Here is a 19,248-nt window from a genome sequence, read left to right on the forward strand (position 1 = left end):
CATCTATAGAAGTGATTATTCCCAGCACAGGACCAATACACAGCTAATACTGTGATTGAGGGCCCCGGTGCAGTCTTGCCTAAGGGCCCCGGTGCAGTCGTAACCTCTGCATTCCCTATTGCTACGTCACTGCAGTTCCCAACTTACAAACACTTGAGTTAACATGATTTCTCCTATATACGTCGCACAAAATTTACTGCACAGTTTTTGCTGTTACTTGTATTTGTTGTTATGTTATATAGTCACAAAAGTAACCAAAAAAACAGCCACCCCTTTATTCCTGGTAGTCGTACAATAGAAAAGCAAAAAAATACAAATTGAGGGTTTTAAGGCCTATTAGTATCAGTTTAAGCGTAAAACATAACTTTTAATTACAATAGCAATACATGATCATATGTGATACAGCATAACAATGGTCCTCAGTATAGGTTTGTTGCATTTAAATCCACTACCACACGTTTCGCGACTCCTAAAACGGTCTCTTCTTCAGAGGACCTTTACTCACGAACTTTGACCTATGCCTCTGAAGAAGCGACCTTCTTGCGCTTGTTGTTACGTGTTACAGTGTTGGACAAACTTGTAAGTAGTTTAAGGCCGCTTTCACAGTAGGATGTTGAATTTCAGTGCGACGTTAAGGTCGCACAATGCGGCCCTAACGCAACACATATAGACTTTAACTTGGACGTTATCTTTATGCGTCTCTTGATTCGCCGTTTTCGTTGCACAGTGTTGGAACGAAACTGGCGCATAAAGGAAAAAAACAAAAACATTTCTGGGCATGTGCAACACAAATAACGCAGCAGATTTGCCATTTTGACACGATTTTACATGCGATTCCGATTTGCCATTTTTAATTGGTTCATGCTGCGTTTTTTCTGCGTTTTTCTTCTTGTTTTGATATCATCCAGGGAAAATTAGAGTCGCAAATTGAAATCGCAAATCAGAATCGCAAATCGGATTTGCAGTGTGCAGGTGACCTCAGGCGGGGTTCACACAGTCACGGATGCACAACGGTGCGTTCACAGCGTACCTGCGCAGGATTCACTGAGGTCAATGCTCGTGGTTCACATACGCACCGTTGTGCATGTGTTGCACGCACATCTGCTGCACTTATTGTTGTTACGTTCAAGTTCTATTGAGTCTACTTCCATCACCGATCAGGTACACTGCTGGTATACAAATCGAGCCTCCTCATTGGATTGCAGCAGACCAATGGGAATCCATCAACCAGGGAGAATTCTCATTGGTCCACCACTCCCTGATCCAATGATAATCTTCCTTGGGGAGAGAGGATTCCCATTGGTCTGTTTCAATACAATGAGGATGGGAGCAGTGGTGGTGGAACCGAATGCGACGACAGCAGGTGAGTAAAATTAGCGAAACGTACGCGGCGAACAGCCTGGGGAGAACTGACTCTGTCTGCTCTCATAGGCTTCTGTTGGCTCCGTCAGCATCCCCGGAGTCGATGATCCGTACATATATCCGGAATATCGCCTTCAGTTACGCTCATCGGGAACTGAACGAACGGAACCATACCAAACGGACTGATGTGAACAGATCGTATTGACCAGCATAGTGTCTGTTCCCGTATGTGCCGATCAGATATGCAATACATTTTTTAGTGCAGTGTGAACCCAGCGCAAAGCACATTGAAAACATACACCACATATCCGGAACGATCTGGAAGTAAATCATGTATATTCACGTACCTGTGTGCTTAACACATGATTTGACTTACAAACACCCTCCTGGAACAGAACCTGTTTGTAAGTAGGGGAAGGACTGTGGATACACTGGTGGCCGTACACCAATAGATAGACTATATTTACTTTTGCGTATCTCCCAAATAGGACTTCATCATAAAGGTGACTATATACACAACAATCTGATTGTTCAATCAGCCAAATAATTGATTATTTGTGTCTGAAATGATCAGCTAACCAGTCGTTTAATGCCATATTTGCACTATAACGATCACATGCATCAACCATTCACTGTCAGATGATGTTCATTTGGTTTTGATTGATCAATAAGAAGATAAATCATGAGTTAAAGTAAACCGAGCAGTGTTTTCATCCCCCAGGGCATCTCAACAGCAGATTAAAAATGCAGGCTAACAATGTATAACAAATTCATTCTCACTCCTCTTTTTACATTTAAATGTTTGTTAGAGGATTTTATTTCCCTACTTCAGTGGCGTACGAGAGAGAACGGCGCCGGAGACTTGGGCGCAGGACACAGCCAGTATATGGCTAATCCTGCTGCCGCACAAGTCCGGGCCGTGTTAATTACTATTCCCCCTCCAGGCCGACATGGATAGTGGGGGAATGAAATAATTCGGCTTCCAGCAATAGCTGGAAGCCGAATTATTGTTTTAAAAGCAACTTCAGATCCGTCTTCTGACGGCGCTGAAGTTACTCCATGTGCCTGCGATAGCCGTAGTTCCTATTACGGCCTATGGTGGCGCCGGCTGCGCCCAAGTCTCCTGCGCTGCTGCGCCCAAGTCTCCAGCGCTGGATTTACCGTGTTCGACTTCAGTGGCCTGCTATCCACATAAAGAGCTGGCAGATAAGGACTGCTGTAATTAGCAATAGCAATGAGCAAACAAAAGCTTTCATCAGCAGGGGGTGGGGAGATAGGACACTGTACTTCAAATAGTTTAGAGAAGTCTCACTTGATTACATTCACGCCTTCCCTGGATAAATAAAGCCAGAGGGAGGGGAAGGGGAATGGCAGCTCCTACAGCTATCTGAAACCAGGAGAAACTTCAGAAACAAAAAAACCTGATTGAGTCCCTTTAAATAAAATAAAGAGAGATAAACCAAGAGTTAAGTTAGATAAGGAGAGATACATCATGAGTTAAGTCACTTAAGGACAGATAAATTGTGAATTAATTAAACTAAAAAGCTTCATGATTCAGCCACAAGAAATCAAGTGATAAGTGCCCACTAATGATACAATCTTGATTGTACAATCATACCACATCAATGTGCTATGAGCGACTACCTGAAGCATCTATTCACAGTATGTCTACTCAGGTTACCCCGCTGCTAGATAGATTTTGTAAAACTGCACAATCAAGATTGTATCTTTAGTGAGCACCTTTCATTCAATTTCCTTATCGATCAAAAACAACTGAATGGTAATAAATCTTCTCCTCCTTTAGGTTTTATTTTATACTGCAAAACGCAATCACAAACCATGTAAAATTTTAAAACGCAATTTTTCTGACAAGCAGGAGAAATGGGACATTTTTGCGATTAGGCGAAATCAGATCGCGGTTAGTATAAAAGGATCCCTGGGACGATCACTATTTTGCGGATGTGCTTGCGTTTTGCGATTGGCATGCGATCGGAAACGCATCAAGTGTAGTATAAGACAGCCCTAAGGGACCTTTTCCACTAGCAATCGTCTAATGGAAACGCAAGTGATTTACATTTTTCAATAATTGCGGTTGCAATTATGTGTTTATCTTTAAACAGTGAAGCCCAATCGCACTTATGCTGGGTACACACTATGAGATTTTCTGGCAGATTTACTTTCACATCGATTATTTCCAACATGTCCCATCTGATTTACGATCATTTTCCGATTGATTTCCGACTGTTTAACGTTCACATGTTAGAAATAATCGATCTGACAGTAAATCTGCCAGAAAGTGTGTACCTAGCATTACAATCGCTCCAAAAAAAGCGATTGCCCTTCACAAAAAAAAACAAGTCGCGAAAATGGAAAATACTTTCCGCGATTCTTATTTTAAAGTAGCGTTTTGCATCGAATCGCGCTCAGTGAAAAACAGCCCGATGTCCGGCTCAACTTCTGAATGCCACTTTTCGTTGTTAAAATTTCTGGGCAACTCTCACATATAGTTTCCAAACTTTGGCAGAAGTTTGAAAGAAGTTTAAAAACTTTGCAGTTGTCGAAGTCTGACCAACAACGTTCTCGGTATGGAGGGTAGCAGGTGTACTTTTTATGAGGAATGCCAGAATAAACTCACCTCATCCAAAACACAAGTCCCAGCCAGGCATCCAGGGGAAGCAGCAGTGTCAGTGTAAGAGGGGGACAGGGCAGTCCAGGAGAGAAAGAGGGGACAGGGCAGTCCAGGAGAGAGAGAGGGGACAGGGCAATCCAGGAGGAGAGGGCAATCCAGGAGAGAGAGAGGGGGGACAGGGCAATCCAGGAGAGAGAGAGGGGACAGGGCAATCCAGGAGGAGAGGGCAATCCAGGAGAAGGAGAGGGGGACAGGGCAATCCGGGAGAGGGTCACAGGGAGAGGGGGGACGCCTCTGTCATTCAGATCAGCACCAGCCAGACAGAAGTGGAGGAAACTTCATGCCAAGTCCAGAGTCCTGAGCCAGGGATGAGGTGGGCAGCGCAGCCAGCAGACATGCATGAGATTCCAGAGGACAATGATACTGGGACTGAGGACTGTTCCTGCACTGCAGGGAGGGAGCTGGGACTGAGAATAGACAAGAGAGGCTGGGAGCTCCCAGGAGGGGCCGGGCTGCGGGGATTGAGTTTCAGGAGCCAGCATGGGAGACAGAGGGGAGCAGGACTGACAACCCTCTCCAATTATAGCCCAACTTCTCTCTTTTCTGGTTATTTCTGACCCCGTTACAGCAGCTTCTGAAATAACTCCTCCAGCAGCCAGGGACAGACAGTGCAGGGGGGGGGGGGGGGGGGGGCTCTGGGATGGATACATTTGGGTATCAGCAAAAAAGCATGTGATCAGGGCAAACGTGTATGTCCTCCAGCAAACAGGCATAGAAGGAGAAATAGGTGAGGAGGTAGTGGAGAGTTAGATAAACATGTATAGTCCTCCAGCAGCACAGAGTATATCAGGAGAGGAGAGTTAGAGGAAGGAGCAGAGTCCTCCAGCAGCACAGAGTATATCAGGAGAGGAGAGTTAGAGGAAGGAGCAGAGTCATCCAGCAGCACAGAGTATATCAGGAGAGGAGAGTTAGAGGAAGGAGCAGAGTCCTCCAGCAGCACAGAGTATATCAGGAGAGGGTAGTTAGAGGAAGGAGCAGAGTCCTCCATCAGCACAGAGTATATCAGGAGAGGAGAGTTAGAGGAAGGAGCAGAGTCCTCCAGCAGCACAGAGTATATCAGGAGAGGGTAGTTAGAGGAAGGAGCAGAGTCCTCCAGCAGCACAGAGGATATCAGGAGAGGGTAGTTAGAGGAAGGAGCAGAGTCCTCCAGCAGCCCAGAGTATATCAGGAGAGGAGAGTTAGAGGAAAGAGCAGAGTATTCCAGCAGCACAGAGTATATCAGGAGAGGAGGGTTAGATAGAAGAAGGAGCAGAGTCCTCCAGCAGCACAGAGTATATCAGGAGAGGAGAGTTAGATAGAGGAAGGAGCAGAGTCCTCCATCAGCACAGAGTATATCAGGAGAGGAGAGTTACAGGTAGGAGCAGAGTCCTCCAGCAACACAGAGTATATCAGGAGAGGAGAGTTAGAGGAAGGAGCAGAGTCCTCCAGCAGTACAGAGTATATCAGGAGAGTGGAGTTAGAGGAAGGAGCAGAGTCCTCCTGCAGCACAGAGTATATCAGGAGAGGAGAGTTAGAGGAAGGAACAGAGTCCTCCAGCAGCACAGAGTATATCAGGAGAGTGGAGTTAGAGGAAGGAGCAGAGTCCTCCAGCAGCACAGAGTACATCAGGAGAGGAGAGATAGAGGAAGGAAGGAGCAGAGTCCTCCAGCAGCACAGAGTATATCAGGAGAGGAGAGTTAGGGCTCGTTTCCACTATTGCGGTGCGGAATCGCCTGGATTCCACCGCTGATGAAATCGCATGCGGATGCGATTCTGCATGCTTTTTTTGTCGCGAATTCGCATGCGAATTTGCATAGGTGAGGGTATATGCGATTTTTACCATGTCACTGCCTGTGCGAATTTACATTGGTACCTATGCGAATTCGCGGCAAAAAACGCATGGGGAAAACGCATGCTATTTTCCTATTAAATACATTGCATGCGATTTGCATGCATTCCACTCGCAGGCGAATTCTGCTGCTCTTTTGTGCGTTTTTTAACCGCTGAAAAAAACGCACCTCAACAACGCTACAGTGGAAACAGGCCCATCCACTTGCATTACATGTGCGAATCCGCATGCGTTGGACGCATGCGGATTCGCGATAGTGGAAACGAGCCCTTAGAGGAAGGAGCAGAGTCCTCCAGCAGCACAGAGTATATCAGGAGAGGAGAGTTAGAGGAAGGAGCAGAGTCCTCCAGCAGCACAGAGTATATCAGGAGAGGGTAGTTAGAGGAAGGAGCAGAGTCCTCCATCAGCACAGAGTATATCAGGAGAGGAGAGTTAGAGGAAGGAGCAGAGTCCTCCAGCAGCACAGAGTATATCAGGAGAGGGTAGTTAGAGGAAGGAGCAGAGTCCTCCAGCAGCACAGAGTATATCAGGAGAGGGTAGTTAGAGGAAGGAGCAGAGTCCTCCAGCAGCACAGAGTATATCAGGAGAGGAGAGTTAGAGGAAGGAGCAGAGTCCTCCAGCAGCCCAGAGTATATCAGGAGAGGAGAGTTAGAGGAAGGAGCAGAGTCCCCCAGCAGCACAGAGTATATCAGGGGAGGAGAGTTAGATAGAGGAAGGAGCAGAGTCCTCCAGCAGCACAGAGTATATCAGGAGAGGAGTGTTACAGGAAGGAGCAGAGTCCTCCAGCAGCACAGAGTATATCAGGAGAGGAGAGTTAGAGGAAGGAGCAGAGTCCTCCAGCAGCACAGAGTATATCAGGAGAGGAGAGTTAGAGGGAGGAGCAGAGTCCTCCAGCAGCACACGGTATATCAGGAGAGGAGAGTTAGCGGGAGGAGCAGAGTCCTCCAGCAGCACAGAGTATATCAGGAGAGGAGAGTTAGAGATAGGAGCAGAGTCCTCCAGCAACACAGAGTATATCAGGAGAGTGGAGTTAGAGGAAGGAGCAGAGTCCTCCAGCAGCACAGAGTATATCAGGAGAGGAGAGTTAGAGGAAGGAACAGAGTCCTCCAGCAGCACAGAGTATATCAGGAGAGTGGAGTTAGAGGAAGGAGCAGAGTCCTCCCGCAGCACAGAGTATATCAGGAGAGGAGAGTTAGATAAAGGAAGGAGCAGAGTCCTCCAGCAGCACAGAGTACATCAGGAGAGGAGAGATAGAGGAAGGAAGGAGCAGAGTCCTCCAGCAGCACAGAGTATATCTGGAGAGGAGAGTTAGAGGAAGGAGCAGAGTCCTCCAGCAGCACAGAGTATATCAGGAGAGGAGAGTTAGAGGAAGGAGCAGAGTCCTCCAGCAGCACAGAGTATATCAGGAGAGGAGAGTTAGAGAGGAAGGAGCAGAGTCCTCCAGCAGCACAGAGTATATCAGGAGAGGAGAGTTAGAGATAGGAGCAGAGTCCTCCAGCAGCACAGAGTATATCAGGAGAGTGGAGTTAGAGGAAGGAGCAGAGTCCTCCTGCAGCACAGAGTATATCAGGAGAGGAGAGTTAGAGGAAGGAACAGAGTCCTCCAGCAGCACAGAGTATATCAGGAGAGTGGAGTTAGAGGAAGGAGCAGAGTCCTCCAGCAGCACAGAGTATATCGGGAGAAGAGAGTTAGAGGAAGGAGCAGAGTCCTCCAGCAGCACAGAGTATATCAGGAGAGGAGAGTTAGAGGAAGGTGCAGAGTCCTCCAGCAGCACAGAGTATATCAGGAGAGGAGAGTTACAGGAAGGAGCAGAGTCCTCCAGCAGCACAGAGTACATCAGGAGAGGAGAGATAGAGGAAGGAAGGAGCAGAGTCCTCCAGCAGCACAGAGTATATCAGGAGAGTGGAGTTAGAGAAAGGAGCAGAGTCCTCCAGCAGCACAGAGTATATCAGGAGAGGAGAGTTACAGGAAGGAGCAGAGTCCTCCAGCAGCACAGAGTACATCAGGAGAGTGGAGTTAGAGGAAGGAGCAGAGTCCTCCAGCAGCACAGAGTACATCAGGAGAGGAGAGATAGAGGAAGGAAGGAGCAGAGTCCTCCAGCAGCACAGAGTATATCAGGAGAGGAGAGTTAGGGCTCGTTTCCACTATTGCGGTGCGGAATCGCCTGGATTCCACCGCTGATGAAATCGCATGCGGATGCGATTCTGCATGCTTTTTTTGTCGCGAATTCGCATGCGAATTCGCATAGGTGAGGGTATATGCGATTTTTACCATGTCACTGCCTGTGCGAATTTACATTGGTACCTATGCGAATTCGCGGCAAAAAACGCATGGGGAAAACGCATGCTATTTTCCTATTAAATACATTGCATGCGATTTGCATGCATTACACTCGCAGGCGAATTCTGCTGCTCTTTTGTGCGTTTTTTAACCGCTGAAAAAAACGCACCTCAACAACGCTACAGTGGAAACAGGCCCATCCACTTGCATTACATGTGCGAATCCGCATGCGTTGGACGCATGCGGTTTCGCGATAGTGGAAACGAGCCCTTAGAGGAAGGAGCAGAGTCCTCCAGCAGCACAGAGTATATCAGGAGAGGAGAGTTAGAGGAAGGAGCAGAGTCCTCCAGCAGCACAGAGTGTATCAGGAGAGGAGAGTTAGATAGAGGAAGGAGCAGAGTCCTCCAGCAGCACAGAGTATATCAGGAGAGGAGAGTTAGAGGAAGGAGCAGAGTCCTCCAGCAGCACAGAGTATATCAGGAGAGGGTAGTTAGAGGAAGGAGCAGAGTCCTCCATCAGCACAGAGTATATCAGGAGAGGAGAGTTAGAGGAAGGAGCAGAGTCCCCCAGCAGCACAGAGTATATCAGGGGAGGAGAGTTAGATAGAGGAAGGAGCAGAGTCCTTCAGCAGCACAGAGTATCAGGATCGGAGAGTTAGAGGAAGGAGGAGAGTCCTCCAGCAGCACAGAGTATATCAGGAGAGGAGAGTTAGATAGAGGAAGGAGCAGAGTCCTCTAGCAGCACAGAGTATCAGGATCGGAGAGTTAGAGGAAGGAGCAGAGTCCTCCAGCAGCACAGAGTATATCAGGAGAGGAGAGTTAGAGGAAGGAGCAGAGACCTCCAGCAGCACAGAGTATATCAGGAGAGGAGAGTTAGAGGAAGGAGCAGAGTCCTCCAGCAGCACACGGTATATCAGGAGAGGAGAGTTAGAGGGAGGAGCAGAGTCCTCCAGCAGCACAGAGTATATCAGGGGAGGAGAGTTAGAGGAAGGAGCAGAGTCCTCCAGCAGCACAGAGTATATCAGGAGAGGAGAGTTAGAGGAAGGAACAGAGACCTCCTGCAGCACAGAGTATATCAGGAGAGGAGAGTTAGAGGAAGGAGCAGAGTCCTCCAGCAGCACAGAGTATATCAGGAGAGGAGAGTTAGAGGAAGGAGCAGAGTCCTCCAGCAGCACAGAGTATATCAGGAGAGGAGAGTTAGATAGAGGAAGGAGCAGAATCCTCCAGCAGCACAGAGTATATCAGGAGAGTGGAGTTAGAGGAAGGAGCAGAGTCCTCCAGCAGCACAGAGTATATCAGGAGAGGAGAGTTAGATAGAGGAAGGAGCAGAGTCCTCTAGCAGCACAGAGTATATCAGGAGAGGAGAGTTAGAGGAAGGAGCAGAGTCCTCCAGCAGCACAGAGTATATCAGGAGAGGAGAGTTAGAGGAAGGAGCAGAGTCCTCCAGCAGCACAGAGTATATCAGGAGAGGAGAGTTAGAGGAAGGAGCAGAGTCCCCCAGCAGCACAGAGTATATCAGGGGAGGAGAGTTAGATAGAGGAAGGAGCAGAGTCCTCCAGCAGCACAGAGTATCAGGATCGGAGAGTTAGAGGAAGGAGGAGAGTCCTCCAGCAGCACAGAGTATATCAGGAGAGGAGAGTTAGATAGAGGAAGGAGCAGAGTCCTCCAGCAGCACAGAGTATATCAGGAGAGGAGAGTTAGATAGAGGAAGGAGCAGAGTCCTCTAGCAGCACAGAGTATCAGGAGAGGAGAGTTAGAGGAAGGAGCAGAGTCCTCCAGCAGCACAGAGTATATCAGGAGAGGAGAGTTAGAGGAAGGAGCAGAGTCCTCCAGCAGCACAGAGTATATCAGGAGAGGAGAGTTAGATAGAGGAAGGAGCAGAGTCCTCTAGCAGCACAGAGTATCAGGAGAGGAGAGTTAGAGGAAGGAGCAGAGTCCTCCAGCAGCACAGAGTATATCAGGAGAGGAGAGTTATAGGAAGGAGCAGAGTCCTCCAGCAGTACAGAGTATATCAGGAGAGGAGAGTTAGAGGAAGGAGCAGAGTCCTCCAGCAGCACAGAGAGTATCAGGAGAGGAGAGATAGAGGAAGGAGCAGAGTCCTCCAGCAGCACAGAGTATATCAGGAGAGGAGAGTTAGATAGAGGAAGGAGCAGAGTCCTCCAGCAGCACAGAGTATATCAGGAGAGGAGAGTTAGGCAGAGGGAGGAGCAGAGTCCTCCAGCAGCACAGAGTATATCAGGAGAGGAGAGTTAGGCAGAGGGAGGAGCAGAGTCCGCCAGTAGTACTGAGTGATCATATGATGATCCTGAAGATGTACAGTAAGAGCTTAGATTACACAGCAGTGGCACATGTACTCCAGGGCACTTGAGTTGGAGGAGGGCTGACTATGAAGGGAGATTGATGTTAAAACGTTGGCAGGCAGTTACGGTGTATATTACAACTTATTCAAGCTTTATAGGGCTATCCTAACAGTAACAGCTCATACTTGTGAAACATGTTACAAGTTAATCATTGTACACCGAAGGGTTGTTTTTTTAATGCAATCTTATATTTAAGCCACACCCACTCTGCAATCAAGCCTGCTTCCAAGCCAAGAACTTCCTTGACGGCGCACAAGTGCGTGCATGTTTGTGCGAGAGCGCACGTGCGGTCCTGTTGTGTCTGCGTGGGCCATATCACGCCAGGAATCCACACCTTGCTCCACCTATAACAGAGTACATCCGTTCTGAGTGAAGCAGTGTGGCTGGGAAGATACACAACGCCCTGGGTCACGGGAAGCCATGCTTGGCCCTGGCACTGGCTCTGTACAGCAGCTAATCTCCTGGTGATTGTGGGATACGGCGTTCCTGCCAGGATACAAGACATTGCACGGGAAGGACGCTCTGCACTTTTATAAGCTTTCTTTGCTACGGGCTATAAAACTGCTCAGCTACAGACAGATACACAATCCCTGACTGACACAAATGAATTACTGCTGAAAGCTACAGGCCAATAAGACCTTTACTCCAGATATGCATAGAGACAGGGGTGGTTTAAGGGGTCCTGAGCTCTTGCACGGGACAGAAGGAAAACATCTGTGACTAATCACAAGTGTAATGTGATCTCTCAGCGGCAGGGCGGGATTTACTATAAGGCACTGTAGGCACGGGCCTACAGGCGCCTGATGATGGAAAGGCGGCTCACTTCCCTCCCCAATTGCCTCTGTCCTTCCCTATGCAGAGTCCCGAGCGGAGTGTAAATGAGAGGTTACTCACCCAGCTCTCTGCATTCCACTAACCAGATCTCCCTTCAGTCGGGGACACCTCTAGCTACTTAACCACTTTATCCACAGGTCAGTATATCTACGTCCTCTGTGACTTCATCTAAGCCACGAGTCAGTAGATATACGTCTTGTAGCAGAAGCAGTGCTGTGCAGGGTTGGGCACATTTCTGGCACTATCTGATGCAGCACTAATTGGTGAATGGGAATATATGTTTCCTGAGCTAATGAGATTGATTTTTACCATTAAAATTACTTTATCCACCACTACATTATATCTACATCCTCTGTGACTTCATCTAAGCCACAAGTCAGTAGATATACGGCTTGTAGCAGAAGCAGTGCTGTGCAGGATTGGGCTTGCTTCTGTGCACATTTCTGGCACTATGGGCTGGTGCACACCAAAACCCGCTAGCAGATCCACAAAATGCTAGCAGATTTTGAAACGCTTTTTCTTATTTTTCTGTAGCGTTTCAGCTAGCATTTTGCGGTTTTGTGAAGCGTTTTTAGTGTAGTACATTTCATATATTGTTACAGTAAAGCTGTTACTGAACTGCTTCTGTAACAAAAACGCCTGCAAAACCGCTCTGAACTTCCGTTTTTCAGAGCGGTTTGCGTTTTTCCTATACTTTACATTGGAGGCAGAAACGCCTCCGCAATCCAAAAAATGCCTCACCCCGGGAGTATGCGTTTCAGCAAAACGCCTCCCGCTCTGGTGTGCACCAGCCCATTGAAATACAACCCAAGCGTATCCGCAGCCGCAAGCGGATCGAAAAACGATGCCGAACCGCTCTGGTGTGCACTAGGCCTCTCTGATGCAGCACTAATTGGTGAAGGGGAATATAAGTTTCCTGAGCTAATGAGATTGATTTTTAATATTGAAAATACTTTATTTTCTCATTTCATAGTGAAAAATACACTCTGTGGCACTATTTCAGAATCAAATATCCTCACCATAAATTGTGACAGGAACATAATCCAAGTTTTGTGATAAAGCGGTAAGAATAGCCAAACAAAATGTGTGTTTTTTATCTACAGTAGCACTTTTTATTTTTAAACTGGAATTTATAAAACTGAGAAATACATGTTTTTTTAATTTTTTTCCTTTGTTTTCCCATTAAAATTCATAGAAAACAAAATTGTATGAGGGAAAAAGTGGCCTACAATGAAAGCCTAGTTTGTCTTGAAAAAAACAATATATATTTCATTTCTGTGTCATAAGTAGGGATAAAGTTATTTCTGATTAAATACAAGGGACATAGCTAAACTGTCAAAACTGCTCTGGTCAATAAGTTGAAAACAAGGTCTGGATGCGAAGTGGTTAATGCTGAGGGCACCTCTGACTACTTAATGCTATGGGACACCTATAGCTATGACAAGAAAGGGAAGAAAGGGAGAAATGACAGCTGAGCTCAGCAAGCCACATACAAAACTTATACAAAACACACATGCGATTTATATGTGTGAACCCCAAACGCATTAAAAAAGCAAGAAAAACGCACACACGAAACAAAAACACAAACGCACGCAAAACGCACAAATGCAAATGCAGCAAAACGCAACCTTTCACACGATTTTTTGAGCGTGTAGGGAGCGATTCAAAACACTAGCGATTTCCCTAAATGCTCAGCTAAAGTTAACGGATGGGCCAAATTCAACTGGAGCGATTGTGATTACTAAAAACGCAAACGCAGGACCTGCAGCATTTTTAGTGTTTAGCGGTTAGTGTTTCTGCAATGTAAAGTATATAAACGCTGGCAGAATCGCTCATCAAAACCTACACAGAGCATTTTACTAGCGTTTTGAAATTACTACACATTGTAAAAAAAATTAAATTAATTGAATCAGAATTAAAAAACGCTAATCGCAAATCACTACACAACCGCTGGCAAAACGCTTATATTTTTTAAAATTGCTACCAAAATCGCCAGAAAACGCTCGTGAAATTGCTTACAAAACCCTCAAACAAATCGCTAGCGATTGCGATTAGTGATAGCGATTTATAATGGGTTCCAGGCCTCAAGGTTATTTTGCTGTTGCCTACATTTTACAGCAGAGAGAAAGTTCTGAGTTCAGGTCCGCATTAAGCATTTGCAGAAGAGTCTCGGTTATCTCTATAAGGGCTGCTGCATACAAGAGCTTTTCTAAGCGCTTTGTGATTTTTAAAAGCTCTTGCTAATGTTATCCTATGTGTGTGTTCACAGCGGAGTGATGTGATTTTGTAAAATTCCCCCATAGCATTGCATTAGCAAGAGCTTTGAAGGGGAACTAAAGAGAGAGGTATATGGAGGTTGCCATGTTTATTTCCTTTTAAAGTGAACCAGAGATGAAGCACCCTCATGTATTTTACCATATAGTTCAGTGGGAACATTAGAGAAAACACCTACCATGCTTTCTGTTTCATTCTGCACTGCACAGCTTGCTTCTTATCAGCCCCGACAAAATCCCTGACTGAGCATTCAGTCTGGCTTTGCTATAATGACTCAGCTATAATGATTCCAGAGCAGAGCCACAAGGGGGCAGGCTTGGGCTTGAAAAGACATGAGAGAACACAGACTGAATGCTCAGTCTGGGATTTTATCAGGGCTGATTAGAAGCAAGCTGTGCAGTGCAGAATGAAACCGAGAGCAGGGTAGGTGTTTTCTCTAATGTTCCCACTGATGTATATGGTAAAATACATGAGGGTGCTTCGTCTCTGCTTCCATTTAAGCAATACCAGTTGCCTGGCAGCCCTGCTGATCCTCTGCCTCTAATACTATTAGCCATAGCCCCTGAACAAGCATGCAGCAGATCAGGTGTTTCAGACTTTAAAGTCAGATCTGACAAGATTAGCTGCCTGCTTGTTTCTGGTGTTATTCAGATACTACTGCAGAGAAATAGACCAGCAGGGCTGCCAGGCAACTGGTATTGATTAAAAGGAAATAAATATGGCAGCCTCCGTATACCTCTTACTTCAGTTCCCCTTAAAAAATCACTAACGCTTAAAAAGCTCTTGTAGTGAGAATCAGCCCTAATTAAGAGCTCGTTCACACTTAGGGTTTTTGCGTTTTTTTTAAGCGCCAGAGATTTTCAAAATCGCCCTAAAAACGCTTGTGCAATGGTTCCCTATGAGAGTGTTCACAGCTGAGCAGTTCATTTCTGATCCGCTCACCAAAGCGCTGCCTGCACCATTTTCTTTTTTTTTTCAAATATCTTTTTTATTGCTTTTTTAAAGATAGAAAAAGAGTAACAACACGTTCCAGCGTGAAACACAAATACATACGTAAATGAGTGAAGTAGTTTACATTAATACAGTAAGCCTCGTATGCCTTGACATCAATGAAGGTCACATAGAAATAGTGTCAATCTTAAAATATGCGAAAAGAGTAGACACGTAGAATAACTAACTTAAAGAGACACTGAAGCGAAAAAAAAATGATGATATTATGATTGGTATGTGTAGTACAGCTAAGAAATAAAACATTAAGATCAGATACATCAGTCTAATTGTTTCCAGTACAGGAAGAGTTGAGAAACTCCAGTTGTTATCTCTATGCAAACAAGCCATTAAGCTCTCCGACTTATGCTGGGAATACACAGTTCGTTTTTGCCTTCGTTTAAACCTTCGATTCGTTCGGTAAACGAATCGAGTGTTGAAAACGTATGTGAAAATAGTCATAATCTCATTATAGTTTCGATTAATAGACCCCAAATACGAACGACTAGTGATCGAACATGTTTGATATTATCTCTCTTTATCCATCTAATCGAGCCATTGGTAGGCTTGATGGCTGTTCAGATCGATTATATATTCGTTTATGCTAGTCCGTCCCTGTAAAAAGGGATTTTCGTTTCGTTTCTTTGCAGCCTTCGATAATTGGAAAAACGAAACCATCAGAATCGAGAAAAAAAACGAAACCGTGGGTGGTGATATTAACCGTATGACCGATTATTTCGGGATCGAAAAGGACAAAAGGCACAATCGAAACGAAGGTTTAAACGAAGGCAAAAACAAACCGTGTATTCCCAGCATTAGTCTTGGAGAGGGCTGTTATCTGACTTTTATTATCTCAACTGTAAGTGAACTGTTTACTTTTCCTCTGCTAGAGGAGAGGTCATTAGTTCACAGACTGCTCTGAAAGAATCATTTTGAATGCTGAGTGTTGTGTAATCTGCACATATTATAGAATGATGCAATGTTAGAAAAAAACACTATATACCTGAAAATAAAAGTATGAGAATATTTTCTTTGCTGCTAATCTTCTAGTAATTATTCATAGTACACAACCAATTCACTATATCATATTTTTTTTCACTTCAGTGTCTCTTTAAATAACATTAACAACTGAATATCTATAGCTAATGGTAAATCGTTATACACTAATGGGTTGCGCTACCCAATCAGAATACGGTCCCCAAATCTTATCAAAGGAGAAGTGTAGTGGGGGTGTCTCAGCACCTTGCAGGGAAAAAAATATAGGAGACAAATACGGGAGCCCAATAGTGTAGTATATTAGTAAGCAATTGAAAGAAGGAATTTCAATAAATTACTACTCACAAAAGGAGGTTGCAAGGACAACCAACCGTAGGAAGCAGGTGGAGACCATAAACCCGACTCCACTCGGGGTAGTCCCAGCCGGGACCTGGATGTGGTCGCTCTCCTTGAACAAGTAGGGACAGGTGTCCACTGTGGGCCACCCACAGGTGGTCTGTCACCACCCCTCAAACACAGATTGTTTGGGGGTATAGCTATCCACAATTAGCGGTAAAGAGGCGCCCTGGTTAAAATAAAAGCATCTAAAAACAGCTTAAAATCGAGGAAATAAATGAGTAGGCTTACCTCAATAACGAAATCCTTGTATATGACAAAAGATTTTTATTTAGCACAGGCAACGCGTTTCGCGGGTTTGAGCCCGCTTCATCAGGCCAATAAAAGTGCCAAATGAACAAGTCGATATGGCAAAGGGAGCCTTTTATTAGAGGCTCCCTTTGCCATATCGACTTGTTCGTTGCGAAACGCGTTTCCTGTGCTAAATAAAAATCTTTTGTCATATACAAGGATTTTGTTATTGAGGTAAGCCACCTCATATTATTTCCTCGATTTTAAGCTGTTTTTAGATGCTTTTATTTCAACCAGGGCGCCTCTTTACCTTCAAATGTGCATAGTTACATAGTTACATAGTTATTTTGGTTGAAAAAAGACATACGTCCATCGAGTTCAACCGGTATAAAGTACAACACCAGCCCATCCCCCACATATCCCTGTTGATCCAGAGGAAGGCGAAAAAACCCTTACAAGGGAAAAATTCCTTCCCGACTCCAGATGGCAATCAGATAAAATCCCTGGATCAACATCATTAGGCATTACCTAGTAATTGTAGCCATCGATGTCTTTCAATGCAAGGAAAGCATCTAAGCCCCCTTTAAATGCAGGTATAGAGTTTGCCATAACGACTTCCTGTGGCAATGCATTCCACATCTTAATCACTCTTACTGTAAAGAACCCTTTCCTAAATAAAAAATGGCTAAAACTTTTTTCCTCCATGCGCAGATCATGTCCTCTAGTCCTTTGAGAAGGCCTAGGGACAAAAAGCTCATCCGCCAAGCTATTATATTGCCCTCTGATGTTACATGTTAACCACTTGCCGACCGCACGCTTATACCGTGCGTCGGCAAAGTGGCAGCTGCAGGACCAGCGACGCAGTACTGCGTCGCCAGCTGCAGGCTAATTAATCAGGAAGCAGCCGCTCGCGCGAGCGGCTGCTTCCTGTCAAATCACGGCGGGGGGCTCCGTGAATAGCCTGCGGGCCGCCGATGGCGGCTCGCAGGCTAAATGTAAACACAAGCGGAAATAATCCGCTTTGTTTACATTTGTACGGCGCTGCTGCGCAGCAGCGCCGTAAGGCAGATCGGCGATCCCCGGCCAATCAGCGGCCGGGGATCGCCTCCATGTGACAGGGGACGTCCTGTCACTGGCTGCACAGGACGGATAGCGTCCTGTGCAGCCTCGATCGCCGGGGGGGCAGCAGGTAGGAGAGGGAGGGGGGAATTTCGCCGCGGAGGGGGGCTTTGAGGTGCCCCCCCCCCGCATCACCCAGCAGGCAGAAGAGATCAGACCCCCCCAGCACATCATCCCCATAGGGGGGAAAAAAGGGGGGCAATCTGATCTCTCTGCCTGCTACCTGATCTGTGCTGGGGGCTGCAGAGCCCACCCAGCACAGATCAGTAAAAACAGCGCTGGTCCTTAAGGGGGGGTAAAGGGTGGGTCATCAAGTGGTTAATTAGATCCCCTCTAAGGAGTCTTTTCTCTAGACTAAATAAACCCAGTTTATCTAACCTTTCTTGATAAGTGAGACCTTCCATCCCACGTATCAATTTTGTTGCTCGTCTCTGCACCTGCTCTAAAACTACAATATCTTTTTTGTAATGTGGTGCCCAGAACTGGATTCCATATTCCAGATGTGGCCTTACTAGAGAGTTAAACAGGGGCAATATTATGCTAGCATCTCGAGTTTTTATTTCCCTTTTAATGCATCCCAAAATTTTGTTAGCTTTAGCTGCAGCTGCTTGGCATTGAGTGCGATTATTTAACTTGTTGTCGATGAGTACTCCTAATTCCTTCTCCAAGTTTGATATCCCCAACTGCATATCAAAGAAGAAGGTCATCTCCCTCAAAGTCGAGGTGATTTTCTCAAGCAAGTAAGTATAATGAATACGATTAACCAGTTCTGATCTCGAGGGTGGGTTAGATTTCCATGTTTTAGCTAGCAGGGCCTTGGCTGCATTACATATTTGGCCTAGCCGGAGTTTGTTTCGATGCTTGGATAGTGTAGGAAGTGGTTTATGGAATATAGCAGACCAAGAGTCCAGGGACACCTGTGTATTCAATATTTCTTAAGCTAAAGTGATGGTAACACCCCAAAAGTCTGATACCATAGGACAACTCCACCAGCAATGCAGTTGGTCTGCTGGGGAACCGCATCCGTGAAAGATTACAGGGAATTAGGCCTTATTTGCACCGTTGTTCTGGAGTTCTAAACCAATCGTACAGTATTCTACAGGGTGGGCCATGTATCCATATAAATCGCCCACCCTGTATAATTCCTTTCTTTATTAGCCACATCTCTAAGTTAGCCAATAAATGGTATCATCCTGATCCAAAGCCAGGCCCTAGCAACCAATCACAGGAGGGGAGCTATGCCCTCCCCTCCTGAATATAAAGCGGCAGCCATGATGGAAAAGCTCTGTCCTTGCTAGACTGTGGTGCTGAGGGGATTATCTCCAGGCCATTGTTGTTTGAGCAAGTGCATTTATTGTGTAAAAACAAAGCGGTTTTTTTTGCTAACACTGCTCTTATACTGTACACAGTTAGCTAGTCAGTGAGTGATTGCTGTGGTTAGTTGTAGTCAGTGTAGTGTAGTGGGAGTGTGGGAGTCTAGTGATTATTTAACTGTGTGTAGTGCAGGCAGGTTCAGTGCTGCAGTGTAGTCAGTGTAGTGGGAGTGGGGATTATCTGTGTGTAGTGCAGGCAGGCAGGTTAGTGGAGCTGCAGTGTTCACTTGTATATTCCAGTGACAGTTATACACTTGTACTATTTGCAGGCAGCCAGTCACACCGCCGGCGCCGCCACTCTCTGCCAGCGCTGTTCATTCATTCTGTCAGTGACCTTGTGCCGTGCCCAGTGCCCACTGCTCGCTCGCTGGCATATAAGCATCTCATTACACACTTGTTTATTATTTCAGTGACAGTTATACACTTCACTTGTACTATTTGCAGGCAGCCAGTCACACCGCCGGCACCGCCACTCTCTGCCAGCGCTGTTCATTCATTCTGTCAGCGACCTTGTGCCGTG

General features: G+C 45.9%; 1 protein-coding gene across 2 annotated transcripts in view; it reads right to left on the minus strand.

Moving 5' to 3' along the window:
* The window catches only part of COL22A1 (collagen type XXII alpha 1 chain), a 483,118-nt gene that overhangs the window by 446,556 nt on the left and 17,314 nt on the right, over positions 1 to 19,248 (minus strand). Inside the window, exon 1 of one of the 2 annotated variants that reach the window (XM_068238068.1) lies at positions 3,998 to 4,409. The exons of the other annotated variant lie outside the window; for it this stretch is intronic. The gene's annotated coding sequence lies outside the window, so the exon portion shown is untranslated. Of the gene's footprint in view, positions 1 to 3,997; positions 4,410 to 19,248 lie in introns of those variants that run through there. 2 annotated transcript variants of the gene reach the window in all.

This window comes from Hyperolius riggenbachi, chromosome 5 (genome assembly GCF_040937935.1).
Source record: "Hyperolius riggenbachi isolate aHypRig1 chromosome 5, aHypRig1.pri, whole genome shotgun sequence".
In the NCBI taxonomy this organism is placed as follows: domain Eukaryota; kingdom Metazoa; phylum Chordata; class Amphibia; order Anura; family Hyperoliidae; genus Hyperolius; species Hyperolius riggenbachi.